The 19,791-nt window shown below is 39.3% G+C and overlaps 1 non-coding gene and 1 pseudogene across 1 annotated transcript; both read right to left on the reverse strand.

The window, feature by feature from the left end:
* Positions 1-19,791, reverse strand: part of LOC134484211 (presenilin-associated rhomboid-like protein, mitochondrial) — a 71,359-nt pseudogene that overhangs the window by 37,975 nt on the left and 13,593 nt on the right.
* Positions 16,755-16,826, reverse strand: Trnaa-ugc9 (transfer RNA alanine (anticodon UGC) 9). Its single transcript has one exon. It is a non-coding gene; the product is annotated as a tRNA-Ala (tRNA).

Here is a 19,791-nt window from a genome sequence, read left to right on the forward strand (position 1 = left end):
AGAAAATATACTCAACATAAACAAAGTAATAGTATTAAGAACAAGAAATCTTTTTTTAAAACAAATTAGAAAAACGTTTATACAAAAATGACAACAGGTACAAAGAGGTTAGGCCAATTCAAGGAACGCTCTCCGGCTTCAGACCTGCTCACTTCAAACTTACCAATTACCTTAAAAATCCACCCCCTCATTCTATCCCCCACTGACACGAAGAAATGAGTTTTGGGCCTCTGCCTATTTCTGGTTACTCCCCATAGTTATATAATGGCTTAGTAATTGTTTTGTGAAATCTTTATTTTTCTGGACTCAGGGTATACTGGCTCGCTTAAGGATCTCTTGCCTTCTTTTGCTCTGACTGCCTCCCTCTGTGTGATCCTCTGTGGGCCATACTGGGTGTAAGTCACAGGACCTTGTATGTTCTACACAAATGTTCTAAAATGGAGCGACATTTCCAGCCTCCCTGTGTAACTTAAACACCGGAGAGAACAGGATTCCCCCTCCCGGTCACCGACATACTTTATGACTCTTTTATGTACCTTATCTATGTCTCATTTTATACATAAAAAGCCAGTGTTCATACCCTTGGGTGTGAAACGTTTCCTCTTTGAGAGTGTATGTGTTTTACATACAGCATAAATTTGTAAACAAGCACTTTATCTGACTAACACTAGGTGTTATAGTTGGTAACTTAAAATCTATATACTTCAACGGATAAGTAGAGATATTAATATAACTATTCCTATCATCACAAATATTTTACCTAATATTTTGATATCTATGCTTGCTTAAAATTTAACTCAGATTTACAGTACAGCTGAATAGTACCTGTGTTTTATTTTCTTTGTAAAATATACTTTTGAAAAATGAAATAAATATTAAACTCTTCAAAACATGGCAGACCTACAATGAATTGTCAGTATCATGTCAAATTAATAATAATGAGTGACTGCAGGGTATGTCAATCGGGCATAGGTTGCGAAGATGGCATTGAGAGTTTGCATAGAGTGAGGCTGGGGCTGTGGTTATGAATGTTTGCCTCCTGTGGGCCTCGGTTACTGACATGTCTGAGACTCAGACTCTGGGGCTCCGTGGACAAAGTTTTAATTAATTTCTTTAGCAAAAAACAATGTGAATTTGGAAAAACACCGAGGAAGGATGAACCTTGAAGTTCAAGCACAGGGTCAAGTGGAGAGGCAAACAAGAGATGTATCTCGATCCCACTGCTAAAGGAAACAGACTTTTATCCTTCCCCCTACCTTATAAGTACTCTAGTGAAGGCTAGAGTCAGCTGTCCATGTAGATCTTTCATGAGTACCATTGATATTAGGTTTCTGACAATTCACAGAAAACTAAATAATCAGTTCGCTGAAAGGCAATAATTAGTACCATGAACACCTGAGACAAAAAGTGTCGAATATTTGTGAGTAATCTTGGTACATAGACCTATCCTGCTTGTACCTGAGAACTGCTAAAAACATTCGTGAATTACAATCTATGTAAACACATGATATATTATGTTCATGAGTTTGACAATTCATTATTGGTAAGGTGTCTATGGTTTCAAAAATTATTCTACATATTCAATGCAATAACAATAAGAATTATATTATTTATTTTAATCAGGTGTCTAATTCTAAACTTCACAGATAAGTGTATTCAAAAAAGAAACTAAGAAACAGAATAAAGTCAGAGAAGAACATGCCTGAAGAGAGACCTAAATGGAAAAATAAAAGTTCAGGTCTGTTCAAAACACTAAGCCATTTTCCTCATACACTATTCAAACATTCTTAAGCGAATACAAATAAAACTCTGTAGGATTTGTGAAAAGTACCGAATATTTGACAAATGAATACATGATTGTTTAGCATGGAAGTAACTCATTAATAGCTACATTTAGTATAGAATAATTATAATTGCAAGAAATCATATATGCTATGTAAATTGCAGTGAATATATACTAACATTACACATAAAAATATTTATGAGATTCTAAGGACATGTTCTAGAAGATTGGTTGACAGTGCCCTAACACAAACTTAACACAAGCACTAAGTTTTAAGTACCTAACACAAGTACTGGGACATGTAAAAAGATGACATCATAGGAACAGGGTGTGGAAAATGCTGATGCTGAGTAGCCACAGGAAGCAACTTCATTCCGGAGGGAGAGGAGTCATTCTATATACTACAGATGGGACCCAGATGGGACTCAACTGTTTTCACCTGAAGACTTTTAATTTCAATGATGCATTTTATAATTTTAATAAATATACAAACAGTGATGATTTAGAGGACACATTTTTCCTTTTTCTTCATTCTTTATGAATTTCACTTCATGCATCCAAATCTCAGTCATCTTCCTATCCCTCCATTTCCACCCTCTATCCTTGCAATTTCCCTGCCAAAACTAAACAAAAATAAAAACAAAAATGAAAAAAACATTAAAAACAAAAAGAGTTCAAAAACAAGAACAGCAAAGCAACATCTCACCGTGTCATGATATGTCATACAGTGTACACTTTTGTCCACATATCCCTTTTTTTGAATGAAGAACTAGAGTTTAGTATCAGGCAATATAGAAGCCAAGCCTATCTTTTACCCATTCCTTGACCCACCATTTTCTAAAAAAGGTCCTTCAATAGCTAAGGTATTTTCACAAGACATCTGCTTATTGGAAAGAAAATATAGTTGTATATATTGTAATCGGCTGCATTTGTGATAACAAATGTCATACACTCTCCTAGTTCAGTGTCAGAAAATATATTTTCTTACAATTTTAATGTCTAAAATTAGACAGAGCTACTTTCAGAGAGAGAGAGAGAGAGAGAGAGAGAGAGAGAGAGAGAGAAGGAGGAGGAGGAGAAAAGAAATGAGGAGAGAAGTGGCTAGTGAAGAGAGAAGGGTTGGGGAGGAGAGAAGAAGGGAGGAGAGGAGAGGTAAGGAAGAGAGAAAAGGTACCTTTAGACATTGATTCCCCAGAGCTGAAGTTAGAGTTGTTGTAAACTGCCTGACACAGATACTACCAGGAACTAAACTTGGTCCTCTGCTAGAGCAGTCTGTGTCCTTAACCCCAGTACCATCTCTGCAACCCCAAATGGATTATTCTAGTTGAAAGTATTTCTTTGCACATGTAATTGCATTTCAATTATACATTAGCCTTTGCTTTCCTCCTAGTTTCCTTTTTTTAATTATTATTTTCTTTACACTCCTGATTTTATTCCCCTCCTAATCCACCCTCATATCTTTCCTTGCAAATGTTCATTGTAATGAGTCACTCACTGGTCTGGTATGAGGCTTCTGGCTTCTGCTACTCTATCAATACGGGATCCTCACTGGGACTCCTCTCAGATATCCTGATGTTGCCCTGTGGTATGGAGATCCTACAGCTTTGGTTCTGCATTGGCAGCCAAGAACGGGTACCTTTTAAACAGTAGTAGTTAGGCTGTTCATTGTTTGAAAAATTAATTTATTTAAGAACATAGTAATTGTCTCATTATAAATGAATTTTCATCATCCGAACACAAAGTCAATACATTGTAGATATTCAAACAGTTCTTTGTGAATGACCTAGGCACTAACTCAACATCAAGCACTAAGCAATTAATCTAAGTATTTTCCTTTTATTTTCTTGTTAACAATTCTATGAAATACTTTGCATCATTGTCCACATTCTTCAGATTGAGAAAATGATACCTAATTAAAGAGGTATTTAACCAACACTACAAAATGTGTATTCAAAGTCAGGGACGTAACATCTTGCCATCTCCAGTTCAAGGTCAACATTTAATGTTCTGTACTTCATCCCTTTTCTCATTTAGAAATATAGACACCTTTTGCTTCTATAAACTATAAGCATTTCTGATATCTCATACCAGAGACCTCTAAATAAACAGCTTCTGCCTCTGAGCATTTTGAATCCCACACACATGATTTTTTGTAATAATTATAAAACTATGTCTTTAAAGCTTGATGTATTTTGTTCTATTAGCATTAGTAATTTACTATGAGCCTATCAGGTGCTGGACTAAGTAAGATTTCTGTTATTTTAGCTTATTTTCACAGCACTGTGAAAATGAGGTAGGTGTTACTATGATTCTTATTTTGCAGATGAGAAAATTAAAGTTTCGGAAAGTGAAGTAATTTAGCTTAGCAAATATTCAGCAGGTGGCAAAAACAAAATGTGTCCTATCCTGGGCCCATAGCATTATTCATTCAACAATTTACTTTGGTGATTAACAAACCAGCCAAACTGACCTAAGAGACTTTAGTCCTGCCTTAGCAAGCACAGTCAGGGGCTGCAGGAATGTAACTCCTTCAGGCCTCAGTAGTTCTAACTTTGCTTCTATATTTAATTAAATCCGTACTTCTCTAGGAACTTTTTCCTAACTTTTATATGCATACATACACATATATGTACATACACACACACACACACACACACACACGCGCGCGCGCGCAAGAAATGTATTCTCACACCGCTGGAACCTGAAGGAAACAGACCGGATAAACAGTTCTCTGCACCCAAATCCCCTGGGAGGGAGAGCTAAACCTTCAGAGAGGCAGACAAGCCTGGGAAACCAGAAGAGACTGCTCTCTGCACACACATCTCGGACGCCAGAGGAAAAAGCCAAAGACCATCTGGAACCCTGGTGCACTGAAGCTCCCAGAAGGGGCGGCACAGGTCTTCCTGGTTGCTGCCGCTGCAGAGAGCCCGTGGGCAGCACCCCACGAGTGAACTTGAGCCTCGGGACCACAAGTAAGACCAACTTTTCTGCTGCAAGAAAGCTGCCTGGTGAACTCAAGACACAGGCCCACAGGAACAGCTGAAGACCTGTAGAGAGGAAAAACTACACGCCCGAAAGCAGAACACTCTGTCCCCATAACTGACTGAAAGAGAGGAAAACAGGTCTACAGCACTCCTGACACACAGGCTTATAGGACAGTCTAGCCACTGTCAGAAATAGCAGAACAAAGTAACACTAGAGATAATCTGATGGCGAGAGGCAAGTGCAGGAACCCAAGCAACAGAAACCAAGACTACATGGCATCATCGGAGCCCAATTCTCCCACCAAAACAAACATGGAATGTCCAAACACACCAGAAAAGCAAGATCTAGTTTCAAAATCATATTTGATCATGATGCTGGAGGACTTCAAGAAAGATGTGAAGAACTCCCTTAGGGAAACACAGGAAAACATTAATAAACAAGTAGAAGCCTACAGAGAGGAATCGCAAAAATCCCTGAAAGAATCTCAAAAATCCCTGAAAGAATTCCAGGAAAACACAATCAAACAGTTGAAGGAATTAAAAATGGAAATAGAAGCAATCAAGAAAGAACACATGGAAACAACCCTGGATATAGAAAACCAAAAGAAGAGACAAGAAGCTGTAGATACAAGCTTCACCAACAGAATACAAGAGATGGAAGAGAGAATCTCAGGAGCAGAAGATTCCATAGAAATCATTGACTCAACTGTCAAAGATAATGTAAAGCAGAAAAAGCTACTGGTACAAAACATACAGGAAATCCAGGAATCAATGAGAAGATCAAACCTAAGGATAATAGGTATAGAAGAGAGTAAAGACTCCCAGCTCAAAGGACCAGTAAATATTTTCAACAAAATCATAGAAGAAAACTTCCCTAACCTAAAAAAAGCGATACCCATAGGCATACAAGAAGCCTACAGAACTCCAAATAGATTGGACCAGAAAAGAAACACCTCCTGTCACATAATTGTCAAAACACCAAACGCACAAAATAAAGAAAGAATATTAAAAGCAGTAAGGGAAAAAGGTCAAGTAACAAATAAAGGCAGACCTATCAGAATCACACCAGACTTCTCGCCAGAAACTATGAAGGCCAGAAGATCCTGGACTGATGTCATACAGACCCTAAGAGAACACAAATGCCAGCCCAGGTTACTGTATCCTGCAAAACTCTCAATTAACATAGATGGAGAAACCAAGATATTCCATGACAAAACCAAATTTGCACAATAACTTTCTACAAATCCAGCACTACAAAGGATAATAAATGGTAAAGCCCAACATAAGGAGGTAAGCTATACCCTAGAAGAAGCAAGAAACTAATCGTCTTGGCAACAAAACAAACAGAATGAAAGCACACAAACATAACCTCACATCCAAATATGAATATAACGGGAAGCAATAATCACTATTCCTTAACATCTCTCAACATCAATGGCCTCAACTCCCCAATGAAAAGACATAGATTAACAAACTGGATACGCAACGAGGACCCTGCATTCTGCTGCCTACAGGAAACACACCTCAGAGACAAAGACAGACATTACCTCAGAGTGAAAGGCTGGAAAACAATTTTCCAAGCAAATGGTCAGAAGAAGCAAGCTGGAGTAGCCATTCTAATATCAAATAAAATCAATTTTCAACTAAAATTCATCAAAAAAGATAAGGAAGGACACTTCATATTCATCAAAGGAAAAATCCACCAAGATGAACTCTCAATCCTAAATATCTACGCTCCAAATACAAGGGCACCTACATATGTAAAAGAAACCTTACTAAAGCTCAAAACACACATTGCTCCTCACACAATAATAGTGGGAGATTTCAACACCCCACTCTCATCAATGGACAGATCATGGAAACAGAAATTAAACAGAGATGTAGACAGACTAAGAGAAGTCATGAGCCAAATGGACTTAACGGATATTTATAGAACATGCTATCCTAAAGCAAAAGGATATACTTTCTTCTCAGCTCCTCATGGTACTTTCTCCAAAATTGACCATATAATTGGTCAAAAAATGGGCCTCAACAGGTACAGAAAGATAGAAATAATCCCATGCGTGCTATCGGACCACCACGACCTAAAACTGGTCTTCAATAACAATCAAGGAAGAATGCCCACATATACTTGGAAATTGAACAATGCTCTACTCAATGATAACCTGGTCAAGGAAGAAATAAAGAAAGAAATTAAAAACTTTATAGAATTTAATGAAAATGAAGGTACAACATACCCAAACTTATGGGACACAATGAAAGCTGTGCTAAGAGGAAAACTCATAGCGCTGAGTGCCTGCAGAAAGAAACAGGAAAGAGCATATGTCAGCAGCTTGACAGCACACCTAAAAGCTCTAGAACAAAAAGAAGCAAATACACCCAGGAGGAGGAGAAGGCAGGAAATAATCAAACTCAGAGCTGAAATCAACAAAGTAGAAACAAAAAGGACCATAGAAAGAATCAACAGAACCAAAAGCTGGTTCTTTGAGAAAATCAACAAGATAGATAAACCCTTAGCCAGACTAACGAGAGGACACAGAGAGTGTGTCCAAATTAACAAAATCAGAAAAGAAAAGGGAGACATAACTAGTGATTCAGAGGAAATTCAAAAAAAATCATCAGATCTTAGTATAGAAGCCTATATTCAACAAAACTTGAAAATCTGCAGGAAATGGACAATTTCCTAGACAGATACCAGGTACCGAAGTTAAATCAGGAACAGATAAACCATTTAAACAACCCCATAACTCCTAAGGAAATGGAAGCAGTCATTAAAGGTCTCCCAACCAAAAAGAGCCCAGGTCCAGACGGGTTTAGTGCAGAATTCTATCAGACCTTCATAGAAGACCTCATACCAATACTATCCAAACTATTCCACAAAATTGAAACCGATGGAGCACTACCGAAATCCTTCTATGAAGCCACAATTACTCTTATACCTAAACCACACAAAGACCCAACAAAGAAAGAGAACTTCAGACCAATTTCCCTTATGAATATCGACGCAAAAATACTCAATAAAATTCTGGTAAACGGAATCGAAGAGCGCATCAAAACAATCATCCACCATGATCAAGTAGGCTTCATCCCAGGCATGCAGGGATGGTTTAATATACGGAAATCCATCAACGTGATCCATTATATAAACAAACTGAAAGAACAAAACAACATGATCATTTCATTAGACGCTGAGAAAGCATTTGACAAAATTCAACACCCCTTCATGATAAAAGTCCTGGAAAGAGTAGGAATTCAAGGCCCATACCTGAACATGGTAAAAGCCATATACAGCAAGCCAGTTGCTAACATTAAACTAAATGGAGAGAAACTTGAAGCAATCCCACTAAAATCAGGAACTAGACAAGGCTGCCCACTCTCTCCCTACTTATTCAATATAGTTATTGAAGTTCTAGCCAGAGCAATCAGACAACAAAAGGAGGTCAAGGGGATACAGATCGGAAAAGAAGAAGTCAAAATATCACTATTTGCAGATGATATGATAGTATATTTAAGTGATCCCAAAAGTTCCACCAGAGAACTACTAAAGCTGATAAACAACTTCAGCAAAGTGGCTGGGTATAAAATTAACTCAAATAAATCAGTTGCCTTCCTCTATACAAAAGAGAAACAAGCCAAGAAAGAAATTAGGGAAACGACACCCTTCATAATAGACCCAAATAATATAAAGTACCTCGGTGTGACTTTAACAAAGCAAGTAAAAGATCTGTACAATAAGAACTTCAAGACAATGAAGAAGGAAATTGAAGAAGACCTCAGAAGATGGAAAGATCTCCCATGCTCATGGATTGGCAGGATTAATATAGTAAAAATGGCCATTTTACCAAAAGCAATCTACAGATTCAATGCAATCCCCATCAAAATACCAATCCAATTCTTCAAAGAGTTAGACAGAACAATTTGCAAATTCATCTGGAATAACAAAAAACCCAGGATAGCTAAAGCTATCCTCAACAATAAAAGGACTTCAGGGGGAATCACTATCCCTGAACTCAAGCAGTATTACAGAGCAATAGTGATAAAAACTGCATGGTATTGGTACAGAGACAGACAGATAGACCAATGGAATAGAATTGAAGACCCAGAAATGAACCCACACACCTATGGTCACTTGATTTTTGACAAAGGAGCCAAAACCATCAAATGGAAAAAAAATAGCATTTTCAGCAAATGGTGCTGGTTCAACTGGAGGGCAACATGTAGAAGAATGCAGATCGATCCATGCTTATCACCCTGTACAAAGCTTAAGTCCAAGTGGATCAAGGACCTCCACATCAAACCAGACACACTCAAACTAATAGAAGAAAAACTAGGGAAGCATCTGGAACACATGGGCACTGGAAAATATTTCCTAAACAAAACACCAATGGCTTACGCTCTAAGATCAAGAATCGACAAATGGGATCTCATAAAACTGCAAAGCTTCTGTAAGGCAAAGGACACTGTGTTTAGGACAAAACGGCAACCAACAGATTGGGAAAAGATATTTACCAATCCTACAACAGATAGAGGCCTTATATCCAAAATATACAAAGAACTCAAGAAGTTAGACCGCAGGGAAACAAATAACCCTATTAAAAATGGGGTTCAGAGCTAAACAAAGAATTCACAGCTGAGGAATGCCGAATGGCTGAGAAACACCTAAAGAAATGTTCAACATCTTTAGTCATAAGGGAAATGCAAATCAAAACAACCCTGAGATTTCACCTCACACCAGTGAGAATGGCTAAGATCAAAAACTCAGGTGACAGCAGATGCTGGCGAGGATGCGGAGAAAGAGGAACACTCCTCGATTGTTGGTGGGATTGCAGACTGGTACAACCATTCTGGAAATCAGTCTGGAGGATCCTCAGAAAATTGGACATTGAACTGCCTGAGGATCCAGCTATACCTCTCTTGGGCATATACCCAAAAGATGCCCCAACATATAAAAAAGACATGTGCTCCACTATGTTCATTGCAGCCTTATTTATAATAGCCAGAAGCTGGAAAGAACCCAGATGCCCTTCAACAGAGGAATGGATACAGAAAATGTGGTACATCTACACAATGGAATATTACTCAGCTATCAAAAACAACGACTTTATGAAATTCGTAGGCAAATGGTTGGAACTGGAAAACATCATCCTGAGTGAGCTAACCCAATCACAGAAAGACATACATGGTATGCACTCATTGATAAGTGGCTATTAGCCCAAATGCTTGAATTACCCTAGATGCCTAGAACAAATTAAACTCAAGACGGATGATCAAAATGTGAATGCTTCACTCCTTCTTTAAAAGGGGAACAAGAATACCCTTGGCAGGGAAGAGAGAGGCAAAGATTAAAACAAAGACTGAAGGAACACCCATTCAGAGCCTGCCCCACATGTGGCCCATACATATACAGCCACCCAATTAGACAAGATGGATGAAGCAAAGAAGTGTAGACCGACAGGAGCCGGATGTAGATCGCTCCTGAGAGACACAGCCAGAATACAGCAAAGACAGAGGCGAATGCCAGCAGCAAACCACTGAACTGAGAATAGGACCCCCGTTGAAGGAATCAGAGAAAGAACTGGAAGAGCTTGAAGGGGCTCGAGACCTCATATGTACAACAATGCCAAGCAACCAGAGCTTCCAGGGACTAAGCCACTACCTAAAGACTATACATGGACTGACCCTGGACTCTCACCTCATAGGTAGCAATGAATATCCTAGTAAGAGCACCAGTGGAAGGGGAAGCCCTGGGTCCTGCTAAGATGAACCCCCAGTGAACTAGACTGGTGGGGGGAGGGCGGCAATGGGGGGAGGGTTGGGAGGGGAACACCCATAAGGAAGGGGATGGGGGAGGGGGATTTTTGCCCGGATACCCGGAAAGGGAATAACACTCGAAATGTATATAAGAAATACTCAAGTTAATAAAAAAAAGAAAGAAAGAAATGTATTCTCAGCATCATGTGTGAAAGCTGCAAGGGGTTGTTAGTACAAAACCCCACACTAGTCTCTGGTCTCTCTGATACCACTGTTCCCCACTCTGTCTGACCAGACTGAAGCCTCACATAGTGAGGCTTTGGTGCACTGGCCTTGGCTGCCTAATTCGCTACCAGCTGTCATAGTAGCATCAGAACAGCTGCAACTGCAGTGTGGCGACAGTGACACAGGAAAGGCACTGATTTAAAACCTTTAAACTTTATTTTGCTGCTTCCCTAGACACAGCACACATTTAGTGCTGAGAGGATAGAAAATGCACATAAGAAAATGAGCACAAAGTAAAATTTCATCATGCAACTACCCACAGAGACCCTTCTATGACAGTTTGACAGCTCAGTGCAGATCCTTTCACACATGTCCTAAGTATAGAGACATTTATTTCCTACCCATTAAGGCTGAAACTGTTCAAAATAATTTGTAAACTGTCTTTTGTATGAAAATGCAGAGCAAACGATTTACAACTGCATCGAATATGTTCTCATATCACAGGACATCATAAAATCCAGTTGACTGGTAATTGAACATTTAAATAGTTTCAATGCTTTGTCCCATCAAGCTTGTGTGTAGGCTGGGCTGAGAAATGAACATACTCTTGCTACAATACCCACTCACCAGGCACTGATATTATTGCCATATGGTCCATGCCTATCTTCTTGTACAACTGATATTTGATGCATATGCAAAGGTAATTTGGTTCAGAAAGGATGATCTTTCTGAGAACAGTGTTGACATAAGTGCATAACCGTATCAACGAATATAAATTCCGAGCATTGAGAGTTGGCTCAGTAGGTAAGAGCACTTCCTTCTCTTCCTAGAGGTCCTGAGTTCAATTCCCAGCAACCACGTGGTGGCTCACAACCAACTATATGGGGATCTGGTGCCCTTTTCTGGAAGTATGGTATACACGAAGGTAGAGCGCTAACATAAAATGTATTTTAAAAGCAAATATAAACTAGGATCTACACATGTATCATATGCAAAGACATTTTTTATAAAATTAATAAGCCTATACAATGTCTAACAGAATGCACAGAACAAAATTCCTGTCACTAGGTTCTAGGTGAAGATTTCACAGAGAAGACACCAAATAAAAACCAAAATTGGAGAACTGGAGAAGGTGAAATCCTTAAAAATCTAAAAACTTCCATAGGTTAAAAAAATTAGACGATTTAAGTCCATGGCTAGGAGAAAAGTTTGAAAAGTTCATATCCAATAACGAAGTCTCTGAAACTTATAGAAAAGCTTTCAAAAGTCAAAACAGAAATTGAAAAATGTGAAAGGTTTCAGGTGTGCCATTGCTCTCTGGGACATTAAAGAGATTGTTCATTTTATAAGAGATGTATTAGCGACATTAAGACAATAGGTGTGTGGGGCCTTCTGAGGAGAATCAGGGTCAGGTGGCAGCGTGGGTACCACAGTAGATTTCAACTTAAAAATTCAAATTAATCCAAAGAACACAGGTGTCCCACAATTGTAATTTCATCATCAGGAACCTGAGGTAGAAGGATCAGGAAATTCAGTCTCAAGACAATAGAAAACTGAAAATTTTTAAAAAAGGAAAGGAAAGAAAGAAAAAGGAAGTACTCTAACCAAATATGCATATTTAAATAATCATCTTAGACATCTATAAAGACAATTGTTGACTACTGTTTAGAATTTTCCACTTAATATTCTACATTTTACCCCCGATTCACAGAGAGGAAAGCTGATATCAGAGAGTGCAAACTTATTTTCTGTCCTATCTCCCTCTCCTCCTTCTGCTCCCAAGAACACCTCAGCAATCGCTCCACTGTACCCCAGTGCAGAGCATTACTCTCTGAGAAGCAGGATGGTCACAAATCCCTCTCTTTCTGGCAGGGACACATTGGCCACACATCCTGAAGTTGGAGCGAGCCTACTCTGGTCTGGAATACTTGCATCTGTCTTCTCACCCTCAAGGAAATTCAAGTGCTCACCTCTGGGAACCCATAAACTTGGCTACAGAGAATGCTCCTATCACTACGTCGCTTAGGTTGCCATTGAAAACCGAGTCCATAAAGACGTTGGTTTCCATGACAACCACAAGGCTCCTGAACTGTTCAGTAACTAGGAACGTTCCGCCCAATCCTCCCTTCTTTTCTCTCAAAGCAGAACTCATTGACCCTTGCTATCTGTCACCTGAGAAAGCCACCCACTAGGGAAACTGCCACCAGCTTGAAAGCAGAGCTTCACTCAAGCTCAGAACAAAACAATCCTGGAGTCCACGCTGTACTCACTAGATTATTAAAACCTCAGGGAAATAACTGGATTATTGATGACCATTGTCCTTATGGTCCTAGATGAACGCTTTAACCAGTAATTACATATGCATATGTGCTCTCCCAGCATAAAATTAAAGCCTGAATATCTTGTGAAGAAACAAAACCAGAACACAAAAAGGACCCTGAGATGCTGGGAATCGAACCCAGGACCGCTTACACGCAAGGCAGTTGCTCTACCGCTGAGCTACATCGTCAAGGGTACCAGTCCTTCCATCACAGTCCATATAAACCTAGGGAGACTCAAGCAACATGGCTACAGCTACAGGAAGCTGCAACACTCTTACAACATGCCGGGATCTGCATCTCTTCACTGCCTGCAATTAATAATTTCAAATCAAGTGCTGCTATGGGATTTCTTTTATGAAAAAAGAAAATATACTCAACAAAAACAAAGTAATAGTATTAAGAACAAGAAATCTTTTTTAAAACAAATTAGAAAAACGTTTATACAAAAATGACAACAGGTACAAAAAGGTTAGGCCAATGCACGGAACGCTCTCCAGCTTCAGACCTGCTCACTTCAAACTTACCAATTACCTTAAAAATCCACCCCCTCACTCTATCCCCCACTGACACGAAGAACCGAGTTTTGGGCCTTTCCCTGTTTCTGGTTACTCCCCATAGTTACATAATGGCTTAGTACTGGTTTTGTAAAGTCTTTATTTTTCTGTACTCAGGGTATACTGGCTCGCTTAAGGATCTCTTGCCTTCTTTTGCTCTGACTGCCTCCCTCTGTGTGATCCTCTGTGGGCTATACTGGGTGTCAGTCACAAGGCATTGTATTTTCTACACAAATGTTCTAAAACGGAGCTACATTTCCAGCCTCCGTGTGTAACATTAACACCAGAGAGAACAGGATTCCCCCTCACGGTCACCGACATACTTTATGACTCTTTTATGTACCTTATCTATGTCTCATTTTACACATAAAAAGGCAATGTTCATTCCCTCGGGTGTGAAATGGTTCCTCAGTGAGAATGTATGTGTTCTACACACAGCCCTTTATCGGTGTATAAACTTGTATGCAAGCACTTTATTTGACCTAACACTAGGTGTTAGAGTTCGTAACTTAAAATCTACACTCCATAGGGTAAGTAGAGATATTAATACAACTATTCCTATCAACACAAATATTTATGTAATGTTTTAATATCTAGGCTTGCTTCAAATTTAACTCAGATTTACAGTACAGCTGAAACAGTACCTGTGTTTTATTTTCTGTATAAAATAAAACTCAAACTTTTAAAAATAAAAGAAATCATAAGTTCTTCAAAACATGGCAGACCCACAATGAATTGTCAGTATCATGTCAAATTAATAATAATGAGTGACTGCAGGGTATGTCAGTCGGGCATAGGTTGGGAAGATGGCATTGAGAGTTTGCGTAGAGTGAGGCTGGGGCTGTGGTCATGAATGGGTGCCTCCAGTGGGCTTCGGTTACTGACATGTCTGAGACTCAGACTCTGGGGCTCCCTAACACGGGTTGAAGTTATTTCTTCAGCAAGCAAATGTGAGTTTGGAAAAGCACCGAGGAAGGATGAACCTTGAAGATCAAACACAGGGTCAAGGGGGGAAACATAGAAGAGAGTGTCTTGATCCTGTCCCTGAAGGAAACAGAATTTTACCCTTCCCCCCTACCTATTAACAACTCTACTGAAAGCATTTTTTTTTCACTAACGAGTTCACAGGCTGTGTATTTGTATCAGCTGCTATTTGGCAGTTTGAATCACTGTAGTCCAGGATGCAGAGTTATGTTGATGACATAAAATCTATCTGTTTGGAGAAATTCTGGCCACAAAAGGGAAGTACTCATCAGAAAGGAGACTAATAAAGAGGTGCAAAGAGGACCCATGGCTCCAGTCTGATGTGGAGCAGAGGATTGCATTCTCTGGCATCAATGGGAGGAGAGGCCCTTAGTCCTGTGTGTACTCATGCCATTACATCCATGCCACAGACATCACTGAACCTAATGTGTTCCATCATATGCACTTATCTGACTGTGAGTGATACCTGGTCATGGTCTAACCTTTAATGTCCCCCACAAAAAAAATCCTGGAGACTTCAGAGAGGGACACCGCCCCCGTAGTATGTATATAATGACACAACAACAAATGCCTATATAAATCACAGTTGTCATTTCAAAAGGAGTAAATTTATACTGGAGTCAAATATCAGTGAGAAAATATGGGTCAGACAGATGTAGACTACTACAAATCATACTGTACAGTGTGTAAGAAGTTTCATCAAGTGTTTATGGTAGCAGAACAAATAACACAGTAAATCAAACACTTTTTAAATTCATTGATGAATTATTAAGAAGACCAACATTCAGCTGTTGGTATTAATTGCTATCAGATGTCACTTTTACTTTTTTTCTTTGTAGAAAACTATGGTTTTCTTAAGGTAATATAATGTGAAATTTAGTAAAAAATGTGTGTCAGCATGCCAGGAAAAACATTGTCAGTGATAAGATGTTAGGTCATTCCAACCCAGGGGGCCCAAGTTGGACTAAAGAGAGTACAAATAAAATTTAATTAGGCTCTGGGTCTGTAATTCATTTTATCTGAGATTTATTATCGAAATTAACAAGGTAGGTGTGCAGACAGAACCATGGTAGGGTGTTCTGCGGTGACAAACAGGTCATGTTGTTTTGTGGATACCACAAACGAATGCAACTTAACATTTCCAATTAATACAAAGCACATAGGTATCCCACAATTGTAATCCCATCACTAGGAAGCTGAGGTAGGAGGATCATTTAGAGTTCTAAGACAGGCTAGACACAGTGAAATGCTGTCTCAAAGCCGCAAATTAAAAGAAAAAGGACAAAAGAAAGTCCTCTTGTCAACTGCATATTTAAATAATCATCTTAGACATCAATAAAGGACAATTATTGACTACTGTTTAGAATTTTCCACTTAATATTCTACATTTCACCCCCGATTCACAGAGGGGAAAGCTGATATCAGAGAGTGCAAACTTATTTTCTGTCCTATCTCCCTCTCCTCCTTCTGCTCCCAAGAACACCTCAGCAATGGCCCCACTGTACCCCAGTGCAGAGCATTACTCTCTGAGAGGCAGGATGGTCACAAATCCCTCTCTTTCTTGCAGGGACACACTGGCCACAAATCCCTGAAGTGGGAGCGAGCCTACTCAGGTCTGGGATTCTGCATCTGTCTTCCCACCCTTAGGGAGATTCAAGCGCTCACTTCTGGAAACCCATAAGCTTGGCTACAGAGAATGCTCCTTTCACTGCATCGCCTGCCGTTGAAAAGGGTGTCCACAAAGAACCTAGGTTTCCATGGCAACCACAATGCTCCTGCTCTCTGTTCAGTAACTAGGAATGGCTCCGCCCCGCCCTCCCTTTCTTTCAAAGCAGAACTCTTTCACCCTTGTTTATCTATCACCCGACAAAGCACACCCTCTTAGGGAAACTGCCACCAGCACAAAAGCAGAGCTTTGCTGCAGCTGTGAACAAAACATATTCCTGGAGACATGACCACGCTGTACTCACCGGACCCTGGAGGTCTCCATGGAAATGTCACGGTTATAGATGACCATTGTCCGCATGGCGATAGACGAGCGGTTTCATGCAATAAATACCTTTGCATTTATGCCCTCATAAGAGAAAGTTAAGATCTAGGATACTGTGTGGAAAAAGAACCTGAGAAGGAAAACTTTAAAAAAGGGAACACCTGGAGATGCCGGGAATCGAACCCGGTGCCTCATACATGCAAAGCATGTGCTCTACCATTGAGCTACATCCCCAAGCTGGCAGTGTACCTGATTATAGAATATATGAAGTTACACAGACTGAGTCAGCATTCATAGATCTTGCAAGGATTTGGATCAGGATTTTGTCTGTAATCTATAGATTCCACTTTAGTGTTTCAGGACATTTTTATGTTATTTCTTATATGAAAAAAAGAATCTATTTTCAATGAAAAGAAAATAATATTAATAGCAATAATTCTTATGTTCTTCAAAACACGACAGACATTAATAATAAATAATACTTTGAATTATTTGAGCTCATCAACTTTAACTCAATTTTATGTTGGATTATTAGTTCAATTAAGAGCATAATGTCAAATTAATAATGTTACTGAATTAGCAATATGCTGTTATATCTCAGAGCATCAAAGTTTCCTGCAACTTCCTGAACACACCTCTATTAACTTTTAAATCATGCCTTAGCTTTCAGTGCTTCTAAAACTGATTTCAAATTTTTGGGAGGTGGTCATCTTCTTTTACAACTTTCCAACACACTATGTATCATTTTTATATATTCCAGTGAGTTACTGTAAAGTAACCATTTGTCCTTAAAACCCTAATGGGCTGTCAGTTTCTGGATGTTTACGTGTCTCACCAGCTGGGTCCTAAGCCTGTGGAAATGAGAACTTTATTACAATTGTGTCCCCCTTTTTTAATGCTATCTAATATGAATGTCAGCACACAAAATCATTAAATGAGTATTTTGTACGTGTTCAAATGAGTGAAAGATTATATATATATATATATATATGTATATATATATATATATATATATATAACCAGGGAAGTGGGCAGAGTATAGAAGTCTGAGTCTACGATTAAGAACATTGCTCAACTTCACCCATTATAGGAATGCTATAAAGAATGCAACCAAAATAAGATTTTATGACTTGGAATAAAGACAGGAAGTAGTGTTTGAGAGGTAGCGGTAGCACGGGAGAGTGAAAGCAAAAAAAAAAAAAAAAAAGGTGAAGACAGAAGTAAAAGGAGAGGGAAGAAGAGAAGGCACAAAAAGTCAAATGAGGGGATCGGATTATCAGTAGCTGTCCCTAACCAATGGGGACTGAGTGCTTAGGTGGTGGTGGGCAGTTATAGATACTCAAATGAAAATACGTGTCAGGATATCTCTGTGAGTCATGATCCTTTTGTATATATATTTCACTCTGGGGGTTTTCCCACTTTTATTAAAATGCCCACTTTTATTCAAAATAACTTCACTTTTTCTCTCCTCCAATCCCCTAATTGCAGCTTGTGCTCCGTATACTCCTCCCGGATCCACGCCACGTTCCGTTCCATGTGGAACCGCTGCCTTCCTGTTTCTCATTACAAAAGAGCAGGCTTCTAAGAGATCACATCAAAACATAATAAAATAACTTAGAATAAGAAAAAGCACAGCAACCACATAGAAGAGTAGGCACAAAAATCAGAGACCCACCTATTCACACATTCAGGAATCCCATAACAATGCAAACCTGAAAGCCATGACATATGGAGACAGCCTGGTGCAGGCCCTGTGCTTGCTGCTTCAGTCTCTGTGAGTTCAGATAGGTTGATTTCGAGTGACTTGTATGTGAGATGGAAATTGATCTACCTCTGGTTCCATGTCTACCACTCTTGGACATATGTACCAAACTATTCATTTTAGCACCATGACACCTGCCATGATCACTGTCCCTCTATTTGTTAATAGCCAGAAGTTTAAACAAGTTAGATGTTCTTAAATAGAAGAATGGGTAAAGTAAATGTGGTTCATTTATATGATAGTGTATTTCTCAGATGTTAAAAAAAAATAAATTCATCCTGAATTCTGCATGGCACTGGATGGAATAAAAAACTTCCTGAGTGAGGTAACCCAGATGCAGAAACATAAATATGGGATGCATTTGGTTATATGTGTATAATAGTAGTTAAATAAATAATAATAACCGAGTTGCAATTCATAGACCAAGAGAGATTTGGTATAGAAGTGACTAGGGGGACACAAGAATCTCTCTGGGAGGGGAGCATAGAGTAGATTATGTGGGTGAAATGGGAGGGTGCAAGAATAGGAGGATAAGGTGCACTGGGAGAGGGGTGATGGCGTTGAGAAAGAGAATGCAGGAGAGGCAAAATTGAGAGGCAGTTGGGGGTGTGCTACAGTAGAAATATTCTAAAATATATGAAGTCAATGCAAGTATAGTCTCCAAATAATGAGAAGGCTGGAGTCTCAATTGGCCCTTTCATGTCACCATACAGGGATGGTAAAATCCAGTTGAGATGGTGACCAAAGGGATTACATAGCAACCCAGGGTCACACACACACACACACACACACACACACACACACACACAGAGAGAGAGAGAGAGAGAGAGAGAGAGAGAGAGAGAGAGAGAGCAAGCTCATTGAACATGCTGGTGTCTACCTACATAGAACCTTCAGCACTACATTCTAGTGTCTTTGGTACAGGAAAGTACTCTGCAAGCCAACAAAATAGAAATGCAAACATCAATCTAGCCATAAGCCCTTGGATCTACAATTGGTCCTGCCTGCAAAATATGCTAGGGCATCTGTGGCATAAATTAGAATAAACTACCAACATCTGAATTGACCAAAGCTCCACTCCACTAGATGGGACCTACACCTGACAATACTTTGGTAACCAAGACCGTATACTCGATAGCCCAGAGACCCAGGGTAAAACCAAATACTATTGGTCTTAAGAAAGAAGGACGGAGGATAAAATGACGACTAATGATGTTCTGCTAAGTACATAAGTAAGCACTTTATTCAAAGAACAATGGTCAGAGAAGATTCTTCCTGCAGCTGATAGGAGTAAATACAGAGCTCAACAGCCAAACCTTTGTTTTGAGCAAAAGCAGTGTAGGTCAATCTCTAGGCAGACTACTCCTCACCGCTGTCTTGAACTCTCCACAGTCCTTAAGAAAAACTATACTAAGAACATGACTGATTGCTGCTAGT

The sequence above is a fragment of the Rattus norvegicus genome, chromosome X (genome assembly GCF_021556685.1).
Source record: "Rattus norvegicus strain SHRSP/BbbUtx chromosome X, alternate assembly SHRSP_T2T, whole genome shotgun sequence".
Taxonomy (NCBI): Eukaryota; Metazoa; Chordata; class Mammalia; order Rodentia; family Muridae; genus Rattus; species Rattus norvegicus.